Source organism: Vigna radiata, unplaced genomic scaffold (assembly GCF_000741045.1).
Source record: "Vigna radiata var. radiata cultivar VC1973A unplaced genomic scaffold, Vradiata_ver6 scaffold_386, whole genome shotgun sequence".
Taxonomy (NCBI): Eukaryota; Viridiplantae; Streptophyta; class Magnoliopsida; order Fabales; family Fabaceae; genus Vigna; species Vigna radiata.
This window is the reverse complement of record NW_014542415.1, coordinates 107,434-129,237: the sequence shown is the minus strand read 5'-3', so window position 1 is coordinate 129,237 and position 21,804 is coordinate 107,434. Positions and strand designations below refer to the sequence as shown.

The following is a 21,804-nucleotide window of genomic DNA, read 5'->3' as shown; positions in this document are numbered from 1 at the left end:
TTCGCAATCTTGTAATCAAAGTATAAAGCTTTTTGAACTTTCTTGAAATGCAAGCAATCAGAATGTGTATGCAGCGAAACTTAAGTAGTTGACTGCGTAAAGAATAAAGTCGACTAGAATGTAAAAGATAAGGGAGAGAGAAATGCAAACGTAGGTTTTTATACTGGTTCGGCCAACAATGCCTACATCCAGTGTCCTTCCAACCCAGGAAGCAAATGCACTATAATGGTTGCGGTTTTTACAACAACGAATTTATAGAAGACCTCCACGTCAAAAAATATAAATCTCCTCTCTAACCCAAAACCAAAATATAGTTGCAATAACAAAACCAGACTTGCAGCAAGAATCTCCTCTTCTGCAATCTGCAACACCACGTCGAACAATCCTCAACGTGAACAATCCTATATATCACAACAGGTCCAATTCCAGTAGTTTTCACAGGATGCCAAGCCTTGAATACAAATCAGCAGTCTTCACAGGATGCCAAGCCTATCACGATCAATCACACAAGCACCTTCTTATGCAGATGTTGATCAGCCAATGAACGCACAACTGAATCTCCTCTTTGAATATCTTTCAAGAAAGATCACCACCGTCTGCTTGGAGAATTCTTGGAGCTAAGAGAAATCTGAAACATAAATGAAATTGTTAGATCATCAAAAGTCTGTGAACAAACCTGTGTTTAGTCTATTTATAGATTTTTGTTATCCAGATGATTTCTCAGTCGAATAATGTACTAATTCACTCGATTGTATTATGACAATTATAATAGTTCAGTCAACTCAGTAGCTCCCAGTCAACAAATAACAAAACACATTTAATACAGTTGACCAAGACATCAATGCTCAACTAACTTTCAAAAGTATAGTCGTTAGAGTGCACGAGCATAACAGAATTTCAAAACAAACAACAGATACATTCGAATATGTAAAACACAGTGTCGACTTTTACATTGACAAACACTTTGAAATTTTTTTCTTCTCAAAATAGCACATAGCACTGACTTTAAAATTTGTACAAAGATTTTAGCATAGTTGAATCCATTAGCAATGTAGTCGACTGTACTAGAACTTTGTAGCACAAGAATAAGTGCATACAAGTGCTTGTGATTTCATGCTTTAAAACATGTGCAGTAAAACATATGAAATGATGCATAGCACTCAGCACAATAAAGCATATACATATGTTCCAGAAATATATCAATCATTCATCACAGGAACATGTAACATAGTACATACACATATACATGTTCAATAGGTATTACAGTTTAATCAACATAAGAACATGTAATGCAACAACAACATATACTTGTTACTAAGTAATGTGTTGTCATCATAAAAAACTTGATTGATATAGAAATTGTGTTGTCAACAATCTCAACAATTTCTGGGGAACAACTTTTAATGTAGGAGAAAATCGAGGAAATTAGGCTAATGGCAAATGAAGCGCGACGAATTGAATCAGAGAAGAAAGGGGAAGAGGAAACTTATGAAGTTAGGAAGTGCCACTTGAAGAAACTCCAAGATAAGCATCAAAGGAGGACTGCCACTTGCTTGAGCAAGATAAGGTCTGCCCAAAATAGGGACCTTGGAGACAGAATACTATCTCAAAAGAAGATTGCAAAAGTGCAAATCAACACAAAATTCAATTGATTCAAAGTAAGGTACAAAAAGGAGACCCCTAAGCCTTCTTATATAACTTTTGGAGAGAGCTAGGATGCAAGATCTAGGAGATGTGGGACTTTTGAGTGTGGAGGTCGTCCAGCAGCTGCTGCAGGTCCTCTAGGGACTTTTGAGTCCCACATTGCTCAATTCTCTCCACTCCAAAAGGTTTATAAGGCAATTAGTTCTCCTATAGGTCAAAACATGAAAACTAGCTATGCTATCTTGTACTACAAGCTATGGAAAACGAATTACTCTTCTTTTCTTTTAAGTTCAAGCTATGTGAAGTGATGAGTCAATATATTATTGATTTCACTTAGTTTATTGTGCTAGAATTAATCAGGGAATTGTGCTTAATTGTCTGGTATTTTCCCGTTATTCCTAATTATGCTTAATTTGGTCGGAAATTCTTATTTTAGTTAATTTGAATTTTCTGAGCTAATTATTTGCATTATTATTTTTAGGGAAATTTTGGAAATACAATTTGGGACATTTGGAGTGCTATCAAATAAGTCAAGACTCTTCACATAGACATTTCAAATTTAATTACTTTGAAACTTAGTAGTCTAGATAGTTTTTAATTAAACTTGTAAACATTGGGCCAATTTTTGGCAAAATAGTTTGAGCCCAAATAGGAAACATGACATGGCACCTAGGATTTTGCAAAGTAGGTGGTCCCCACCTCATTTAGAAGGACTCATGGTCCTAGGAATAAAGGTCCAACCGTCACTCATTGGAAAAAAAATCATTATTCTCGGCATTTGGAAGAAGCAAGGGTGCCACTCATTTTTTTTTATTCAAGGGCTGTAACGTTTTTCATTTTTGAACATGTTGATATTGGATGATTTTGGTTGAATGAAGGAAGCTATTTCACTTTTCCATTTCTTTAATTTTGTGCAAAGGGCTGGAACGGCGTTTGGAGATGGAGAGCTCCTTAATTTCATTTTGGTGATTCAGTAGATGCTTTATTTTATTCAGCACTTTTGCATTGTTGTTTCTTTGATTCAGCACACGGCGATTTAACTTTGGAAGAATGGGATGAAGAAAATTTGATTCCAGCGGTGCACACAACTTCACGGTTTGCCTTTATTCACCTAAGATAACGCTGATTTTTGTTAGGAAGAAACGTGGGAGAATTGCTTTCTTTTAGAAGCATTCGATGCAAGGGTGGTAGCGCTCCATAGGCAAAGCTGTTGCGTTTTTTTTTTAGAAGCAAATTCATTTTCTTAGAAGCAGCACATTACAAAGCAAGTGGTTTCACGTCCAGAAAAGGATAAGCACAGTGATTAATTTTTGGAAAAGGCATAAGCGGCGATGATGCATTTATTTGTTCTAGATAGCATATTTCAATTTCCATTTTTGAAAGGGCACACGGGTTACGGTTTGGATGAAATAATTTAACACTTTTTTGGCATTTAGCAAGTAGCATAGGTACGTTGGCTAAGAGGTGGATGCATTAATTTTGTTTCTTTTAAAAAGATTATAGTATTTTAATTATTACTTGGAAAGGCATGTTTCTAACATTCACGGCTTCTCATTCTTTTTAATCATGCATTCACGGTTTCTTATTTTTAGTTTCATTTATCATGCATTTAACTTGCATTCCAGCTGCACGTGCTTGCTTCCCAAGCTGATTTCTATTGGAATGAAAAGCATATTTAATTTTCTTGCATTTATCAAAATGGACGTTTTCAAGGGGTGATATACGGTGATAGACTCTTGATGTCTTTCTTGGAGAAAAAGCATGTAATTTTATTTAGAGAGCTCCACAAGCTTACTTCTTGCATTTTAATTTGTCATGCATTTTGAGCATTTAATCTTATTTNTCATTTAATGTTTTAGCTTAAGTGTTGCATTTTAATTACTTTAATGATGTTTAGATATTTTTGTTACAGTGTTAGGCGTTTAATATTTTCTTTCATTTTAATGTTGTGTGTTATGTTCAATTGTGCTAATTTAATTGTGGTGTTAGCTTAGGTTAGTCAAGTTGGTCATTAGCAATATTACTTTGTTTCCTTGAAATTTCTTGGACTGTTCTTGTGATTATTCTGCTATGCCTGACATTTTGTGAAATCTGACTATGTTTTTGCAACGGGTATACACTTAGTTGCCTAGTTGGTGATTGCATCTTCGCTTAGTTGATTAATCTGTATAGAACACAGTGGATGGAATAGGTGCATTGCGTTCGCTTAGTTGGTTAACTTTGTTGGATTAGAGGTTTGAGTCGCAACTTTATTTTGTTGATCTGTGATTAGAAACATTGTAATTAAGTTAATGACCAACTGTTTTTATTCTGTCTTTGAAACCGTTTTTAAATCTGTGTTTAATTATTAGTTGCGTCTCTGTTTTGATTTTGTTTATCCACAACCACAAACTTTTCAACAACCCCCCCCCCCCACCTTCGTGTTTGACCTAACTCTCGAACAGCAAAATTGGTCCTTGAGAGACGACCTAGGAGTCATTCCCTAGCTATACTGCATTTATTTGCACATCAAATTTGCATGGGCCACGACACCCATCATGAAGCCCCACATTGCTTGTACTAAAGGAAAATGAAGAGTTTATAAATGTTTCCTCACTAGAAATGAAACGAAAGTAAAAGAGGCAAAATACAAGCCCACGAAACCTACACTATTCTTTTTTATTCCTTTTGTCACTCTAAAAGCTCTTCATTGTTGCCCCATCTATGATCATATCATCCCCCTAGGTTGGAGAGGATTCGACCTCGAATCTAGAAAAACCTACAACAAAGAGAGATTAATGACTTATCTGTTTATAATCCAAAGGACACTCCTCCTAGATCAAATGTTAACCTGCAAAAAACACCAAACATTTTGTGAATAAATTGATGTTTACCAAACAATGTATATAGAAAAGGAATATTGAAAAAATGAGTTTTTGAAATTTGATTTATTTGCTTAGGGAAAACTAAAAATCCATCTTTTGAAAAATTTTTATTTTTGTCTTGAGTTAAGTGTAAAAAAGAATACATTAACTCAAGATGTGGGATGGAAATAGTGTGTGAAGAAGTGGTAAAAAGAGATGAGAAAGGTGGGATATTTTCATAAAAGCTTTTAGAAAAAGAAGAAAGCTTAATAATCACTAGTGCAAAAACGTTGTTTAATGTCACCCATAAGACATCGGTTTGTGTGTAATCCGACGTATAGGAGCGGATGGTGGCATTATCATAAATAACCTGGTAAACTAGACGTCGGTTTTATCCAAAATCAGACGTCTATTAATTTCAAGACGTCAGCACTACAACACACCGACGTCAACTGGGCTGCATTTAATGCTTTTCACCTAATTCTCAGGCGCTTAGACGTCACGTAGTCCAAATTCGACGTCTAAGGCATGTCTGGAAGGCGAGAAAGCCAAAAAAGTCTTCAATGTTGACGTCGGCGTTTCGGGCTACGCGGCGTTTATTATACCTGTAATAATTATGTTTACAAAACTCGAGGGTCGTAGACGTCGGCTATTTAGGGCCCCGACGTGTATGTTATTATAGACGTCGGTGGCCCATACCAACAGTCGTGAACATCCCTGACAGGATATCAAACGTCAATCGGTTCAGCTTCCTAGACGTCGGTTCCCCCTGACAGAAACCGACGTCTAATGGGTATTGAAAAATTCAGTTTTAAATGTTCACTTGGACGTCACATTAGTAGGATAAACGACGTCTATAGACGTCGGTTTCTGGAGAATAACCGACGCCCAATTCCATTTCAAATACAACGCTACTCTTCGCGGTATTTAATTTTCTGATATCGATCGTCTTCCTTTTCTCCTTTTTCTCTTGCCACACCTCTTCTTTTTCTCTCTTTTTGGCATTCTATTGTTGTTTCTCGTCTTCCTCCTCTCCTTTTTCTCTCTTGCATCCCAGGTGCGTGGTTTTTTTTTATGCTTACAGTTTAAACTTTATTTAGTCTTTCATCTATTATCTTGTGGTTGAACTGATTAAAATTTGCTTTCTTTGTGTTGTGTTTTAGTGCATTTTTTATCCTCTCTTTGGGTAACATAGTACAACATTCTCCCTTTGCTGGTTTCCTCACAAGAAGAGTGGCGATCTTTTGAGTTTTCTATGGCTTGTCGACCTAAAATGGAACTTGGGTCCTTGTCCAATTCTCGTGTCCTCGTAATTTTTTTCTTTTGCGGTTGAATAATGGGAAGTAGTCATGGACCCAAGTTCGGTTTTGGGTTGAAATGTCATAGAAGATTCAAAAGACGCAAGCTTTTTTTGTGGGGAAACTAGCGAAAGGAGAGTGTTGCACTATGCTATCAAAAGTCTGGATCAAAACTGCACTAAAACACAACGCCTTTGTTAGACGTCGGTTAGTGCCAGGTCCAACATCTATAAGGAACATAGACATCAGTTAGTGTCATTTTAAACCTCTATATATTCATGTAAACGTCGGTTTTATGCATAGTTGGACGTCTATATAGAGAAATTAGACGTCGGTGTGGGTATAAGTAGACTTCTATATGGACGTCGGTGGATATCGTTAACCGACGTTTATAATGACGTCGGTTAAGAGGATTTCTGACGTCCCATGGACGTCACCCTTATAGACGTCTGTTGTGTAAGTGACGTTAAAAGTCCAAATTAACCGACGTTAAACAGCGTTTCTGCACTAGTGAATTGGAGAAAAGTGGAAGGATGAAAAAACTCCCCTGTCATGGCTTGAATCCTGTAGAAAGATAGGAGTGGAAGGTGCATGTAGTAACACTTCCTTTGTGACTAGGACGTTTTCCTTCTCCTTTTCTCTCACAATTTCTTCTTTTCTTTTGTTGCTTTCTCCTCTTTTTCTTTCCTCTCATTTTTTTTCTTTTTCTCTCTCCTCTCTTTCTTTCCTTTCTTTTGTTTCTTTATCCTCTTTTCTATCTTGAAGGACCTCTTTATGAGAAATGAGACAATTAAGCTTGACCTTCTCCTTTTCTTCGCCTCTCTTTGACTTCATGATGAGGTGGTCCTCGTGTATTTCGTTTGGAGTTAGAGCTTTTAAGACGACCTTGCGCCCTTGGTAAGTAAAAGACATTCTATTAGTAAGACCATCATGTTGAACATTTCTATCAAATTGCCATGGTCTTCCTAATAAAATGTGAGTTGCTTCCATGGGTACAACGTCACAAAGAACCTCATCTTGATACTTGCCAATAGAAAAGGAAATATTGACTTGCTTGTTTACCAAGATTTCACCCTCCTCACTTAGCAATTGAAGTTTGTAGGACTTGGCATGCACTGGGTTGGGTAGCTTGAGCTTGTCCACTACGCGTGTGCTAGCCACATTAGTGCAAGTTCCCCCGTTTATGATCATGGAGCAAACCTTGCTAGCTATAAGACATCTAGTGTGAAAATTATTTTCTCTTTGAGTTGTGTCAAAGTCCTTATGGACTTGACCCAAGAGACTTCTTATAACTAGTATGTCGCCATCAAATGGAACCGTGTACTCATCTTCACTAGAGGAAGAAGAGTGAGAAGTGTGTGAAGGTGAAGAAGGAGGAGAGTCATCGATGACAACCTCTTCTCCTCGAATGCACATTGCCCTCTTGTTTGGGCATGCAGATGCAATGTGACCATGACCTAAGCACTTAAAACATTTAACTTGACTAGGTCGCATTGGTGACTTAGGTTTTGAAGGCGCGAGATTAGTAGAAGATGGCCGAGATTTATGAGGAATCTCTCTAGAAACATCCTTTTCCTTGTCCCTTGATGATGAGGTTTTGTAAAAAAAATTCTTTTGAAGTGGAAAATTTGTTGCGGTGGGACTCTTTTCTTAAAACTTGTCTTTCAACTTTCATAGCCCTATGTACCACAACATCTAAATCCTCATCATCATGGAGCTCTACAACATCTTGGATGTTTCTATTGAGACCACTAATAAATCTAGTTATTTTCGCGTGGTTAGTCTCATTAGTGTTAGTATGGTATAAGAGCACTTCGAGCTCACGCGCATACTCCTCCACACTTTGTCTACCCTGAGTAAGCCGTTGAAGTTTAATCAGGAGGTCCCAATGGTAGTATAGAGGTACGAAGCGTTGGTACATCAAGCACCGAAAATGTTCCCAAGAGCTCACGGGTGAGTCCTTGGTAATGTTCATCCTAAATAGCCATTGCATGGCGTATCCCTCTAAGGCTAAAGTAGCTAACTTTACACGCAAATGTCCATCTACACTATACAAGTAAAAAAGTTGTTCTACTTTAGCTATCCACTCTAAAAATATACTAGGATCGGCTTCTCCCTTGAAACTTGGCAAAGTCAACTTTGGCATTGCAAGGTTTGGATCCACAGCTTTGTCTTCTTGCTTTTTCTTGGAGGATCCATTCTCATGACCATGACAGAGCTTCCCTTTAGCCTTTGCCTCCGTGTCCAGCCGTTTTCTAATGGCATCAAGTTGGTCTTTCATGTCTTGAAAGGAGTCAAGTTGATGTTGCATTTGTTGGAAGGCCTTCATCAAATCAAACTAGCTAGAAGGGCTTCCATTGTGACTAGCTCCATTGGAGGAAGCACGGCTTGAACCTGTAGACATTTTAGCAAAACAAACAGCAGCACAACTAACACACAAAATTGGTTAGAAACAGCCACAAATCAAGGCAAAACAACAACAGAATCCACGGTCAAAATAGCAGCCCCGGTTACACTCAATACAACAAAAAGGAAGCTCAAAACTCTCGGTAAAGTGGTTCAAAAACAAGGTAAGGGCAGCACCCTTCTTTCAAAAGTAGTACAATCTCTCACAAGTCCACTTTGAGAGCACCAACTCAAGTCTAAAGAAAATGGAAAGATGTACAATCCACCCTCAATGCAAAGGAGCCAAATCAAGACAACACATGGTAGAGGCCAAAAAATGAATGAAAACCCCAAGACAAATGATGAAAATTGAACCTAAAAAATCAAGAAACTTGGCACAAAACAAGGTGGCAGTAATCTAAAGATATTTAAGAGACAAAACAGCAAGAATTAAGAGTCAAAACAGTGGCACAAAATGAACAAGACAGCAAAGAAAATCACACAACCAAGAAGCAAATTCACATCAACACACTAAGTATACATGAAGAGCAAGACCAAATTAATGCTGGAAATAATTTTGGCAAACCTCAAACCTATAGATTTTGTATATTTTGAGATGAAAAGAGGCTTTAGAAGAGGTTATCAAACACACCACACCAAAAACTCTCGGTCAAACAACAACAGCCACAGAAAAATTTTTTGATTATTTTACAGCAAGCAGTGTTGCAAAATATGTCACGGCCAAGGCTATATTTATGGAAGAAAGTGTGTTTGATTAAAGCACAATGAACTAATTGAATGCCTCTATTGATACAGAAACATATAAGCAAGATTCACACACTTAAATCCAATGATGATCAAACTCAATTCAGCATACAAACATGGAGATATAAAAATTACTCTTAGCTATGCAATTTCAGAAATTACTCTAGAAAACTCCTAAAGAGGAACAAACATATGACTTAATTCAAATCTAACAAGCAAGAAAAGACATATACAATCCAGCTAAGACAAGGAAATAAAGTTGGAACAACAAACAAAATGGAATAAGGACACCTACTTGTTGAAGACCTCCAATAGCATTGTTGCTATTTGAAGAAATCACTGCTTGTATAATGCTCTGGACAGCCACGGTTAATCACCTCCAAGCTGTGATATGAAGTGTTTAATCCTTGCTTAAGAGTGTTGAGAGGTCCTAGCACCGTCCAATGATCAATTCCAACCACCACAAGTACCAAACAGTAAGCAAACAATGCAAACAGATTAGAAGTCACTCAAACAATAAGCACTGGACTGACATAGTGGAGAAAAAAATTTACTGGGAACATTACAGAACGAATTTGAGCAAAGTAAAAACTATACTCATGATACCACATGATGAGGAAGTGCATACCTATAGAGAATATTCTAAATGACATTTAAGAGAATGGAAAAGGAAATTAAAATGGAAGAGATTGAGAAAGAAGAAACTTATGAAGTGAGGATGTGCCACTTGAAGGAAGCTCCAAAATAAGCATCAAAGGGGACCGTCACTTGCTTGAGCAAAATAAGGTCTGCCCAAATTAGGAACTTTGGAGACAGAATACTATCTCAAAAGAAGATTGCAAAAGTGCAAATCAACTCAAAATTCAATTCATTCAAAGTAATGTACAAAAAGGAGACCCCTAAGCCTTCTTATATAACCTTTGGAGTGAGCTAGGATGCAAGATCTAGGAGATGTGGGACTTTTGAGTGTGGAGACCGTCCAGCAGCTGCTGCAGGTCCTCTAGGGACTTTTGAGTCCCACATTGCTCAATTCTCTCCACTCCAAAGGGTCTATAAGGCAACTAGTTCTCCTATAGTTCAAAACATGAAAACTAGTTACGTTATCTTGTACTACAAGCTATGGAAAACAAATTACTCTTTTTTTATTTTAAGTTCAAGCTATGTGTAGTCCCACATTGTTTGTACTAAAGGAAAATGAAGAGTTTATAAATGTTTCCTCACTAGAAATGAAACGAAAGTAAAATAGGCAAAATACAAGCACATGAAACCTACACTATTCTTTTTGTCCAGAGAATTTAACGGCACGGACTGTATTGCTTGAATTTTTCATAACCAGGCACCAAATTGATCTACTTAAAAATAGAGGGGCCTACTTGAAGAAACACTGCACAAATAGGGACCTCCGAATCTATTAAACCTAAATTTAACTTTAGATTCATGTTGCTAATTTTGTACAAAGACGAGGTTTCACAATATGTTTGTATTTTATTTTACGTTTAACTTTTTTTTCATGAATTTCGTATGTAAATAATTTTCAATATATATTTATTTTGTAAGGTCCTTATATTCGTGTGTGTTTCCTTTTAAATATTATAATCTCAACTTCATGTTATTCTAATTTTTATTACGAGATTAATTTTGCAATATATGAGTTAGGTGTTAGTATTAGAGCTGTCAAAACAGGTAATTAGGCTCGACCCATCTCGGCTCACCACGGGTTGGTCACTTAGTGAGTCAACTCAACCCGGCTCACTTATTAGCAAGTTGAAAAAATTCGAACCCGACACAACCCACCACGGGTTGGTGGGTTAAACGGGTTGGCTCATTGACTCATTTAATTATAAGTTTTTTTAAATAAAAAAATTACAATTTTTTTAATTCAAATCTAAATAAACATCACACTAAAATGATGTTAAACTCCAAAGACAATTCAAAATAATAAAAAAAAAAGTATCTTACCGTCCAAGCGTAATCCAAAAACATGTATAAAAGGCTCAAACACGTGGTGAGCCAGGTTGGCCCGCGGGTTACAACCCATTTTGACAACACTAGTTGGTACTAAGTAGAGTTGTCAAAAATGGGTCACAACCCGTGGGCCAATCCGGCCTACCACGGGTTCGGGCCGGGTTGAGTTTGAAAAAATTGTATTTTTTTATGCGGGTCAGATTTCAACCTGGCTCATTTAAACTTGGCTCATGCGGGTTGAACCTGAAGTGGGCCAGATGGGCCCACCAACCCACATACCTAATTTTATTTTATTAAAATTTAATTTTAAATTGGTTTAAACCCTCATTTGGTCCTCGTATTTGTGTGTCAATCTCAAGTGGGTCATCATTTTTTTTTCGGTCTCAATTGGGTCCAAAAACTTGTAAAAATGAGCCAATTAAGCCCTCTCCGTTAAGTTATCACTGACCCCGTCTTCCTGTGATGATGTGGTGCACAGAAAATTAGCTGAGTTATAAAGATTTAAATACGTGGATATTACATGGAATTTATTAGGTTTAATTACCTTTTTAGTCCCCAAGTTGATGGCTGAATTTTTGTTTTGTACCCGTTTTTAAAAATGATGTTATTTGGTCCTTACGTTACTGAATTTGTTAAAATTCGTTCCCTTCCGTTAAATAGCTAGGAACGACGTTAACTTTACTGCATTTTCCTTCTCTTTCTTCTGCTCTTTCTGACACGATTTTCTCTCTCTTTTCTATTTCTCTAAGCACTAATTACTTCTACCTATCTTTTCTCAGACAATTTCTTGGAAGCCTCAAATTTCTGAACTGGAAAAATAACAAATTTCTAAACCATAATGGAATACTTGGGATAGGTGCCAGAATTTATGACAACTGGTTTGATAAATTAATAATTGTTACTGTATTTTCATATTAAACTCCATTGACAAGATTCGTCAACAAGCCTAAATGCTTTGGTTGAAGTTCTTATTTAATGACAGAAAGTAAATATTCAAATTCTGTATTTGTACACACCAAGCCAACCTCAAGCCTCCTTTCTTTTCTCCACTCTCTGCTAAAGACATACCCTTCATGGAATGTACCATTTTCACTTTCTTAGGCCTTCCAAATCCAAAATCAGTCTCATAAACAGTGAACTTGGGTGACCCTGTAACTATCAAAATACTTCCCAAAGCAAACATCCTCGTAAATGCTTCCCTCCAATTTTCTGCATCCTTAAACAGATCACTTTTCATATCACTCACTGCCCTTCTCATAACCTTCACCGCATTCACAAAACCACCTTCTCCCTTCAGCTCCTTTCTCTTCATTGCAAAACATAACGTTAAGCAGTTTCCACAGTTTGTTTCTGGCACAGCAGGCTCAAGCCAATCTCTGCAATCTGCAACGAAACGAAAGTACTCTTCTTTATCTTCTTCTTTATCTTCACTTCTGTGTCATGTTTTAACCAAACAAGCCCACACAAAAGCACAAGTCACCACAAATTTTGATACATATTGTGACGAACTCAGTTCTCCACTTCTCTTCCACTACTTCAACATCACTCTCTTCAGCCTCTCGATATCATCCCTACCAAAAACAATCGTGGCTTTGACATAATCTTCAGCATTGCAAACCTCAGAGGTTTTCCCAGCTAGCTTTTCCTTCCAAGTTGACCTCTCTTCAAAATAATCTCTTAAGAAGATAGCTTCTAACCCTTTGGGGTCCTTCAACACCCCCTTGTCCATGCACGGCGCTGACTTTTCTGCAAGAGTCAAGGCATCACCGCCACTTCAACAAAAGGAAGCCCAAGACTTCATGAAATTGCTGCAACAACTATCATCCATCACGTGGCAATAGGTCATCGAGATGCAAAGGCCCCGGTTGGGGAAAACCGTGGCTTGCAATGCCAGCAAAGGGAACACAAACGTGTCATCGTGTGTGTTTGTGCATGCTAACCGAGTGTTCCAAGTCTTTGAGAGGTTTAAATGAAACGACCTTATATAGACAAGCAAACATGTTTGTTGGAGAGGTTTAAATACATGCAAATATATATAAATTTTCCATGATCTTGGTCTTTCAGTAAAGTCATACTTGAAATACGTGCATGACTTAATTCTTAAGGGAAAACATAACAAATATATATTAAATTATGACCTCTGCTACACTTTTTGTTGATTAAGAATTAATTGTTATGAGAAAAGAAATATTTGACAAGATGTGGTGAATGAAAAGGTGGCGCAGAAATAGGTAGTTGATTGGTCAGAGTGCTGCCATTAATGCAACATAAACAATCACTTCTTGCAGTCCTTTGTCTATCTATATAATGGTGTCAGGAATAGCAGAGAAGACAGAGAAGAAAAATACTGCCACGTAAGACTGAAGTTAACACCGTTTCTAACTACTTAACGGAAGGGACCAAATTCTAACAAAATTAGTAACGTAAGGACTAGATAACATCATTTTTAAAAGCGAGTACAAAACAAAAATTCAGCCTCTAACTTAGGGACTAAAAAGGTAATTAAACCAATTTATTATTAAGTTTTGTACAAGTTTTATATGACATGGTTTTTATGTTATATTATTTAATTGTATGACACCTACCATTTTAAATGAGCTATTAAACGACATCATTTTTGACTTTGTTTGTGTAAAAATGAAAACCTAATTACTTCCTTCTTCCTGTGACTCATTAATCCGTCAAGGCCACCGTCACCATCACGTCGTCGATCTCCTTAGGCCCTGATTCCGAAAATCGTTGTCACCATCGCTCCTTGACGCCAGAGGTTGTCAGTCCCTCCTATTGTTTCTCTCCTTTGTTCGTAGGACAAAAATCACCCCAGTTGTTTCGTTTTTCCATTGTTTAATTTGCAGAGTCCAATTTCTTATATATTTTTAATCGATTTTTTTTCTTTCTCTTTTCAAGTTGGGGTTTGATCGAGGTTTGATCTTTATTATTTGATTGTGTTATTTTTATTTATTAATTATTTATGGGCGTCATTCTTGACCTTAGAATTGGTGGTGGATACAATGGGAATTGCATCCCCCAAATTATCAATTTATTGTTGTGCGAATCGGGTTTGTGTGGGTAGAATTAGTTCCGTGGCATGGTGTTGAAGTTGTGGAATAGAATGGACGTAAAATTGAAAGGAGGAATTCCTGGGAGATGTTGTAATTTAGGGTAGGACTTTTTCTGACAGTGATTGGTAGTGGAAATTAGAATTGGCCAATATATAGCCATATGTTGAGATTTAAACGAATTTTGTTTGCTGTTGTTTGTTGGTTATTAGTGTAATTTACAAGAGTGGTCTGCTTTTAAGAACAGATTCATGGGAAATTGGCGATAGTGCAATTTTAAAAGCATTTCGTAAATTATTGGGCTAAGTGTAGGGGAGTATGTGTTGTTGTGTGAATTTGATAGATATTGTTATATGACTCTGAAGATACACCCAGTTCCAAAAATCACCCCGGCAAGAATCGTTGATGAGTCAATATTTTATTGATTTCACTTAGCTTATTGTACCGAATTTAATCAGGGAATTGTGTCTATTTGTCCGGTATTTCCCGTTTTTCCTAATTATGCTTAATTTGATCGAAAATTCTAATTTTAATTAATTTGAATTTTCTGAGCTAATTATTTGCATTATTATTTTCAGGGAAAATTTTGGACAAACAATTTGGAGCATTAGGATGAAGACAAATTAATTAAAGACCCTCCACTTGGACATTTCAAATTTAATTAAATTGTAACTTAGTAGTATAGAATGTTTTTAATTAAACTTGTGCATATTTGGGTCAATGTTGACAAATTTATGATGGGCCCAAATAGTAGGACACATGGCCTTTTGGGTGGACCCCACTCATCCTTAAAAGATGACACATGGCCCTAGGGATTAAAAAACCTACCAGCCCTCATTTTTAAGGAGCCAGCCGTCATATTTTGGGGAGGAGGTGTTGCAACGTTTTGGAGGGATTCTGCTGGGAGCGTTTATGTTTTGGAGAATTTTTGGGGAACAATGTTTAGGCACTTTTGATGGAGGTCGCACCCCATGCAAAATTTAATGTGCATAAAAGAATGCAGTATAGACTAGGAAGTGACTCCTAGGTCGTCTCTCAAGGACCAAATATGGTTCTAGAATTAGATCAGACAGGAAGTGGGGGGGTTGTGAAAGGTTTGTGAATGCAGATGAATTAAACTAAAATACAGATGCAGACAAAAATGCGAAAATGGAATCGAATGCAGAATGAAAATGGTCGGTCATTAACTCAATCATTATGCTTCCAATCACAGATTAACACAACAAAGGAGCTACTCTAACCTCTAATCCAACACAGTTAACCAACTAAGCGAAGGCTAATTATGTTTTCATAAAAGTGAACTAAGCGACCACAATGTTAACATGTAATCCAATTTGCACCATGCAATTTCATCAACTAAGCGAAGACTAAACACAAACTGGGCAACTAAGTGTATACCCAATTGCAGATGCAAATACAGATTTCACATTAACCAAGTCAGAGTGGCAAACTACAATTACAATCCAGAAATCTCAAGGAAACAATGCAATATCGCTAATGACCAACCCACTAACCTAAGCTATCATTACAACTAAATTAACACAACTCAACAAGATAAACAACATTAAAGTAAAGATTAAAATTAAATAAAAACAAAAAGTAAATTACTAAAGTAAACTAACCTAATGGCATTTAAATAAGGTAAATGAGACATAATAAAAAATTTGGTGAATAAAGAAAATAAACTAGGCCACGTGATAAATCATAAATGCAATTAGAGTAAAATAACCTAACGCTAAATGCATTCTAATATATATAATAAAAGTAAATTAAATACATATTGCATCTTGGAATAAAAATTAAAAGGTATAGGAGTATTAAACAATTGAAACACAAAATCGAGAATTAAAAAAAAAAAACATATGTCAAAAGTGCTTGAAACATGGAAATACACGTAGCTGGAAAAAAAAGAAATTCTCCTCTGAAGGTCACTGTGCATCTTCATAATGAAGCACTGCTCCCACAAAATTGTGCCACGGTTTCTCTCCACTAGTAAAAAATCATATTTTTAACTCGCACATTATGCTTCGGTTCTTTTGAAACCGAAGTATATCAAAACACGGTGGCAGTTTTGTAATTATTAAAACATTATATGCTTCGGTTGTTAGAAAACCGGTTTCTAAACAAAATACTGCCTCGGTTACTGGAGTGAACCGAAGCATAAGCTTCACCTGAGAAAGAAACTGTCTCGATTGGCATATAGACCGGGGCATATAAGTCTTTCAAACTTTAAAGCCAGGAAAACCTAAAGAGAATATTGCCTCTTTTCAATCTCTGAGGAAAGTTTTCTCCAAAAACCTAGCACCTCTCCTCTTCTCCTTTTTCATGAAGATGTGCGAATGCGGTAAGAGTGTGCAACGGTGCGGCGAGAGCAGCGACGGTGCTGCGATAGCGGCTGAGATGGTGGAAACTCTTTTCTCATGGAGCGGTGAGGACGCGGCGGCGTCGGAGTGGTGGTGGTTAGGCGCTGGATTGCTGGGAAAGAAGAGAGAGAAAGAAAGGAAGCATCTTGACGACAACAGTGGAGTGGTTGAAGGGTCCCCCTTTCGTTACCACCGGAGCGCCGTCAGCCACGAGAGGAAGCCCTCCGCCATTGCCTCCAAATCGGCGTACCACTACCTCCAAATTTATGTATGGCGATTTGTTGATTCGTTTTTTGTTTTGGAGCGTGTTTAGGTTCGGGAGTTGGAGAACATTCTGCAGTTCAACGCAGGGAAGGCATCAGATCTCACTTCCAAAGGCACCATCAAAATGGAAGCTTTAATCATGGATGACACCACTATGAATTGCAGAGCCGTTTCCGACCTCACTAATGTCGTCTCTCTCACTCGATTGGTCATGGAGAAGACGCGTCACATTTATCTCGCTTTTGGTGGAGCTGAGGAATTTGCAAGACAACGGTTGCAGATAGGGTGTTTGATGGAATGGCTAAGAGGATGGGAAGTGTGGGGCTTTGGAGGATGCGGATAGGGTGTTTGATGGAATAGCTGAGAGAAACAAAGTTCTGTCATAGGTTCTGAAAAACTTGTTTGTGCTGAAAAAAAAATCTATAAACAAAATCTTGAGTTGGTACTTGCTTATTCACTTCAATAAGCTTAAACAAAATCTGCAGGATGTGCTTTTGCTGATTTGGCTGACCCATTGTAGCATTTTGTGCTCAATTCACTGGGTTGGAAGAATTTGCTTACTAATTTCTTCTTATCAAAATAAGCTGATAAGTGTGGCCAGAAAAGAAAACTAAAAATAAAAACCATTATACTGCCTCGGTTAAGTCCCAACAAAGGCAGAAGAGGACCATATACTAACTCGGTTTATAACCGAGGCATAAGGGAAAGGCTTTTTATCTCGTCAAGATATGCACCGGTTGAGAAACCGGTGCCTATGATCAAAAACAACCGAGGCCAATTCGTTTTCCTGTACTGGTGCTCCAAGCTACAATCACCATTGCACCCATTCTAAAAGCAAAGATATTTTTTTTCTAAAAGAAATTTAATCATCACCTACACCACTAACATAATCACCAAATGTGCTCTTCCAATTAACATAAAAAAAACCGAACATAAAAAAATGAAACAGCATGGAAATTAAAGCAGCGTCTCGGCAAGCAATGAAAAGGTTCCAGCGCTCATTTCATTCAACCATGTTCAAAGAAAAATCGTGATCAATATTCTCCACCCAAAAAAAAAGTTCAACAATAAATCATTGCAAAAAAAAATTGTGCTTCTCCATTTTTTTTCTTCTTCAACCCGTGTCCATGCTCCCAAATTTGATGGGTGTCGCAACCCATACAAATTTGATTGCATATAAGAAATGCAGTATAGCTAGGAAGTGACTCCTAGGTCGTCTCTCAAGGACCAAACCATGGTTCAGGAATTAGGTCTAACACAAAGGGGGGGGGGGTTTGAAAGGTGTTCTTGCAAGGAAAATTAAATTAAAATAAAACTGGAAATTAAATATAACCAAACATATTTGAAAACATTAAAATAACTAAACAAAGCATGAAGACCGAACGGTCCTACAGATGACCGAACAGTTCTACATTGAGACCAAATGGTCTCTAAAGCAAGTGAGGAAATAAAAAATACAAGAAAATAAAGAAACCGAATAGAACAGACATCATTAAAGTGGGCAAAAACAATAAACCGAACAATACAATAGCTAAATATTCAAACATAATTAAAACTAAATGGAAGCACAATGCAACGAAGAATAAAAACTTAAACACCTATAATGCTTTTGAATTTTAACGCGTCACCAATTTAAAACTTAGTATAGTAGAATTAATTCTTCGATGCCAATTCCATGAAAACACTTTAAATGCAACTACTAAGTTAAAAGTTAAATGCTTATTGTATTAAAAAATAAAAGAAAAGCCTAATGGTAAACATTGAAATGCATTAAGAGTACTAAAAGGAAAGAAAATATAAACGGTAAAAGGCACCATAATAGCTTTGGAGCTCTCCACGTGCAACATTATTCAACTCTCAATTAATCACCATTGCTATCTAGGTGGCAGCGTGTGCTTCTATCCAAGAGAAAAAAAAATGAGCTTCCTCCAAAATTCCATAAAACCTAAACGGAACTTGTCACATCACATTAATGAGATGAAAGAGCTTCCAAATAAGGTGATATAACACTTGTAGCTCCAAGAAAAATGAATGCCAATCGTGACATGACAACACACCTTGCTTTTCTAATCAAAGATAAAAAAAATAAAAAAAATAAAATACCACCTCCTTTCTTCAATTGCAAAGTACCGTAACAGCTGCCCTCAATTGAAAATGGAATGTGCAAGGAACAAGAAAAATATAAAAAAATTATGGAATGAGGATAAGAACCGGAATAGGAAAATTAAAGGCTACAAATCCCTTCTAGCCGTAACACAACTCACTCTTCTATCTAATCACCACTTCAATCAATGAAAACTTAAAAAAAGTTGCAGCACTTGCACAAAGATTAGAAAAAAAATGTTTTCTTCATTCAACCCATGGGAAAAACCGTGAANAACCAAGCTCTCCAAGAAAAACATTCAAAGCCAAAAAAAAAAATGCTAACAAAGTGTGACCGCTGCTACCTCCAAATGGNCGTGAGTTTTCAAAATAAAATGGGTNGGGTCCACCCAATTGNAAAACCCTAGGTNCCAAGTGTCTCCTTTCAATATGGGCCCATCATAAATTTNCCAATAGTGNCCCAATGCACAAGTTTAATTAAAAACATCTAGACTACTAAGTTACAATGTAATTAAATTTAAAATGTCCAAGTGGAGAGTCTTGAATTTATTTGGTGTCCTCCAAATGTCCCAAATTGTGTTTCCAAAATTTTCCCTGAAAATAATAATGCAAATAATTAGGTCAGAAAATTCAAATTAATTAAAATTAGAATTTCCGGTCAAATTAAGCATAATTAGGAAAAACGGGAAAATACCAGACAATTAAACACAATTCCCTGATTAATTCTAGCACAATAAACTAAGTGAAATCAATTAAATATCGACTCATCAAAATAGACCACACTTAGTCTTTTGCACTCTTGGGCAAAATCAAGATGCAAAATAGGGAACAGTTCAACGGACATAAGGATGGTGACACAGACTCAACAGACAGAAAACAAAGACNCACAATGAAAGAAACAAACAGAATTACAATCCTCAAGAAATCTGGACAAGGAAAAGTAGTAGACAGTATCCACACAGAATCAGAGAAAACAGATACTCAGAGAAATCATCCAAGCAATTCCAAGCATGGCAAAATAATCAATCAGTTCAAGAGGTGAATCAAAAGCAACAGAACCTCACAGATGCACACTATCAGTGTGTCTCTCAAGTGTTTAAGATAAATCAATGTCACTCAATGCACTCAAGAAAGCAAACACAAATAGACTTGGCAAGCCTCTAATATCAACACTCAAACACACATGCATGTTCAAATCAAAAGGTCTTTTATGGATGTAATGGGGTCAAGGACAAGGGAGGATATGATATGTATGAGAAGTTACAAACCAAAGGGAAATAGAGGAGCAATGGGGAACAAGTGAAAACACAGTATACGCACACCCAAAACCCTCTAATTCAATCCTGTTCTTGACTCCATTATTCACAATTTTTTTTTCTCATTTTTCTGTATTTTTTTTAATTTTTTTTTCCTTCTTTTTTTTCTTTTTTTTTTCATCTTGTCTCTTTTCTTTTCTCTCAATATTGGACATAACTCTAAGAGACAAGATAAACCATGTATTTACAAAAACACAAACAAGAAGAGGAACCAATCTAGCCAATTCATCATAATCTCCCAGGAGACCACACTTATTCCCAAAACAATTCCAAAGCTCCAAAATTCCCTAAGGTTCAGGTAATCATGGTTTTTCACTTAGGGTTAGTGTATAAGCTTCAAAACAAAGAAATGGGGAAAGTAAAGGCTCAAAGGGGCTATCAAAGGATCACAACAAGGTAGGCTTATCTGGCTAGAGAGGCTCAACAACAAAACTGCCTTTATCACTTCCAAACATGCATATCAATCAAGAATCATCAACAAGAGTCAAGCCAAGGCATATGTGCAAGCAATCAAGAGACATATCACACACAAGAAAGAATATCAAGTGGCTCAAATCTCACACAGGGTAATTTCTATCACAATCAAATCAACTCTCTCAAGCATCATAATCATATTCCAAGCAGAGAAAAGCAAGGATTTCCAACAAATAAGAGTATCAATGAAGTAAAAGACAAGTCTACAACCTAAACAAAGTCCAAGAATCAAGAGAAACATGCAAAACTGTACACAAGACAAAACAAAAACTACCTAGAAAACAAAAAATTTAACGCATAAAACATAAACAAATCAAAGAAAAATCAGAATCTCCCCCAATTGACCACACTTAAACTACACAGTGTCCTCAATGTGTCACAAGCATAAGATCAGAATCATAACAATAGTCAACAGATAAGGACAAGTGCAATTCAAGTGGGAAAAGGGGAAGAAGGGAAAGAAGAAAACTCCCCTGATCATGGTGGCAGTTGCCAATTTTGGAGTTCCAGGGACAGGTCTTCCACCATTGGATTCAGCAAGGAAGTCTTGAGGAGGAACTGCTTCAGTCTCCAAATTTGATTAAGCAGGGAGATGTCCTCCACAGCTGGATCCAAGAAGCAGAGATTGTTGATGAGCAGGTTCAGCTGGTGCCTATTAATCTTCAAACTGTCGGCACCTTTGTCTTCCACCATGGGTGTATGTTGATCAAATTCATGTGTACCTCCTGCAACATGGTTAGTGCAATGTGGTTCCAAAGAAATGATATGCAGAGGTATAACACCCATTCCCAGTGTAAGAGGTCGAACCTCAGATAAACTCTCAGAACACGAATCACTTTCAAATTCAGAAGCAATATCAACAACAGAATTAGATTCATGTTCAGTGCATGGAGAATAAACATTCAGACAAGATGACAAAAGTTGTTTCTCATCATGCAGAGAGTGAAAATCAAAAGCATGCTCATCAATATCATCAACATCAACATACCTATCAACAACATAATCATCAACAACAAAATCAATAATAGGTATGTCTACCTCCACTTCCCTGAAAATTGGTTNNGNGGTGGAAGGTGAAGCTGGTCTACCTATCTCAAAAGTGGTACTTATGTCAGCCTGGTCCTCAAATTCTTCATCAGTCTCCTCAGGTGCAAGACTGGGGACATAGGAGTGTGGGAAAGTAGGTGGCACAACACTAAGCTCATGACTCTGCTCCCCATCTCCTATGTGGATGGCGTCAACATTGTTTGGAAGCTGAACAGTCTGAAATGGTGATTCCTATGAAACATAAGACTGTTCCTCAGTGAGTTGAGTGGCCATCTGCC

General features: G+C 37.0%; 1 pseudogene; it reads right to left on the bottom strand.

Moving 5' to 3' along the window:
- Positions 1-11,868: 11,868 nt before the first annotated feature.
- Positions 11,869-12,990, bottom strand: LOC106780038 (annotated as a pseudogene).
- Between the last annotated feature and the right edge of the window lie 8,814 nt (positions 12,991-21,804).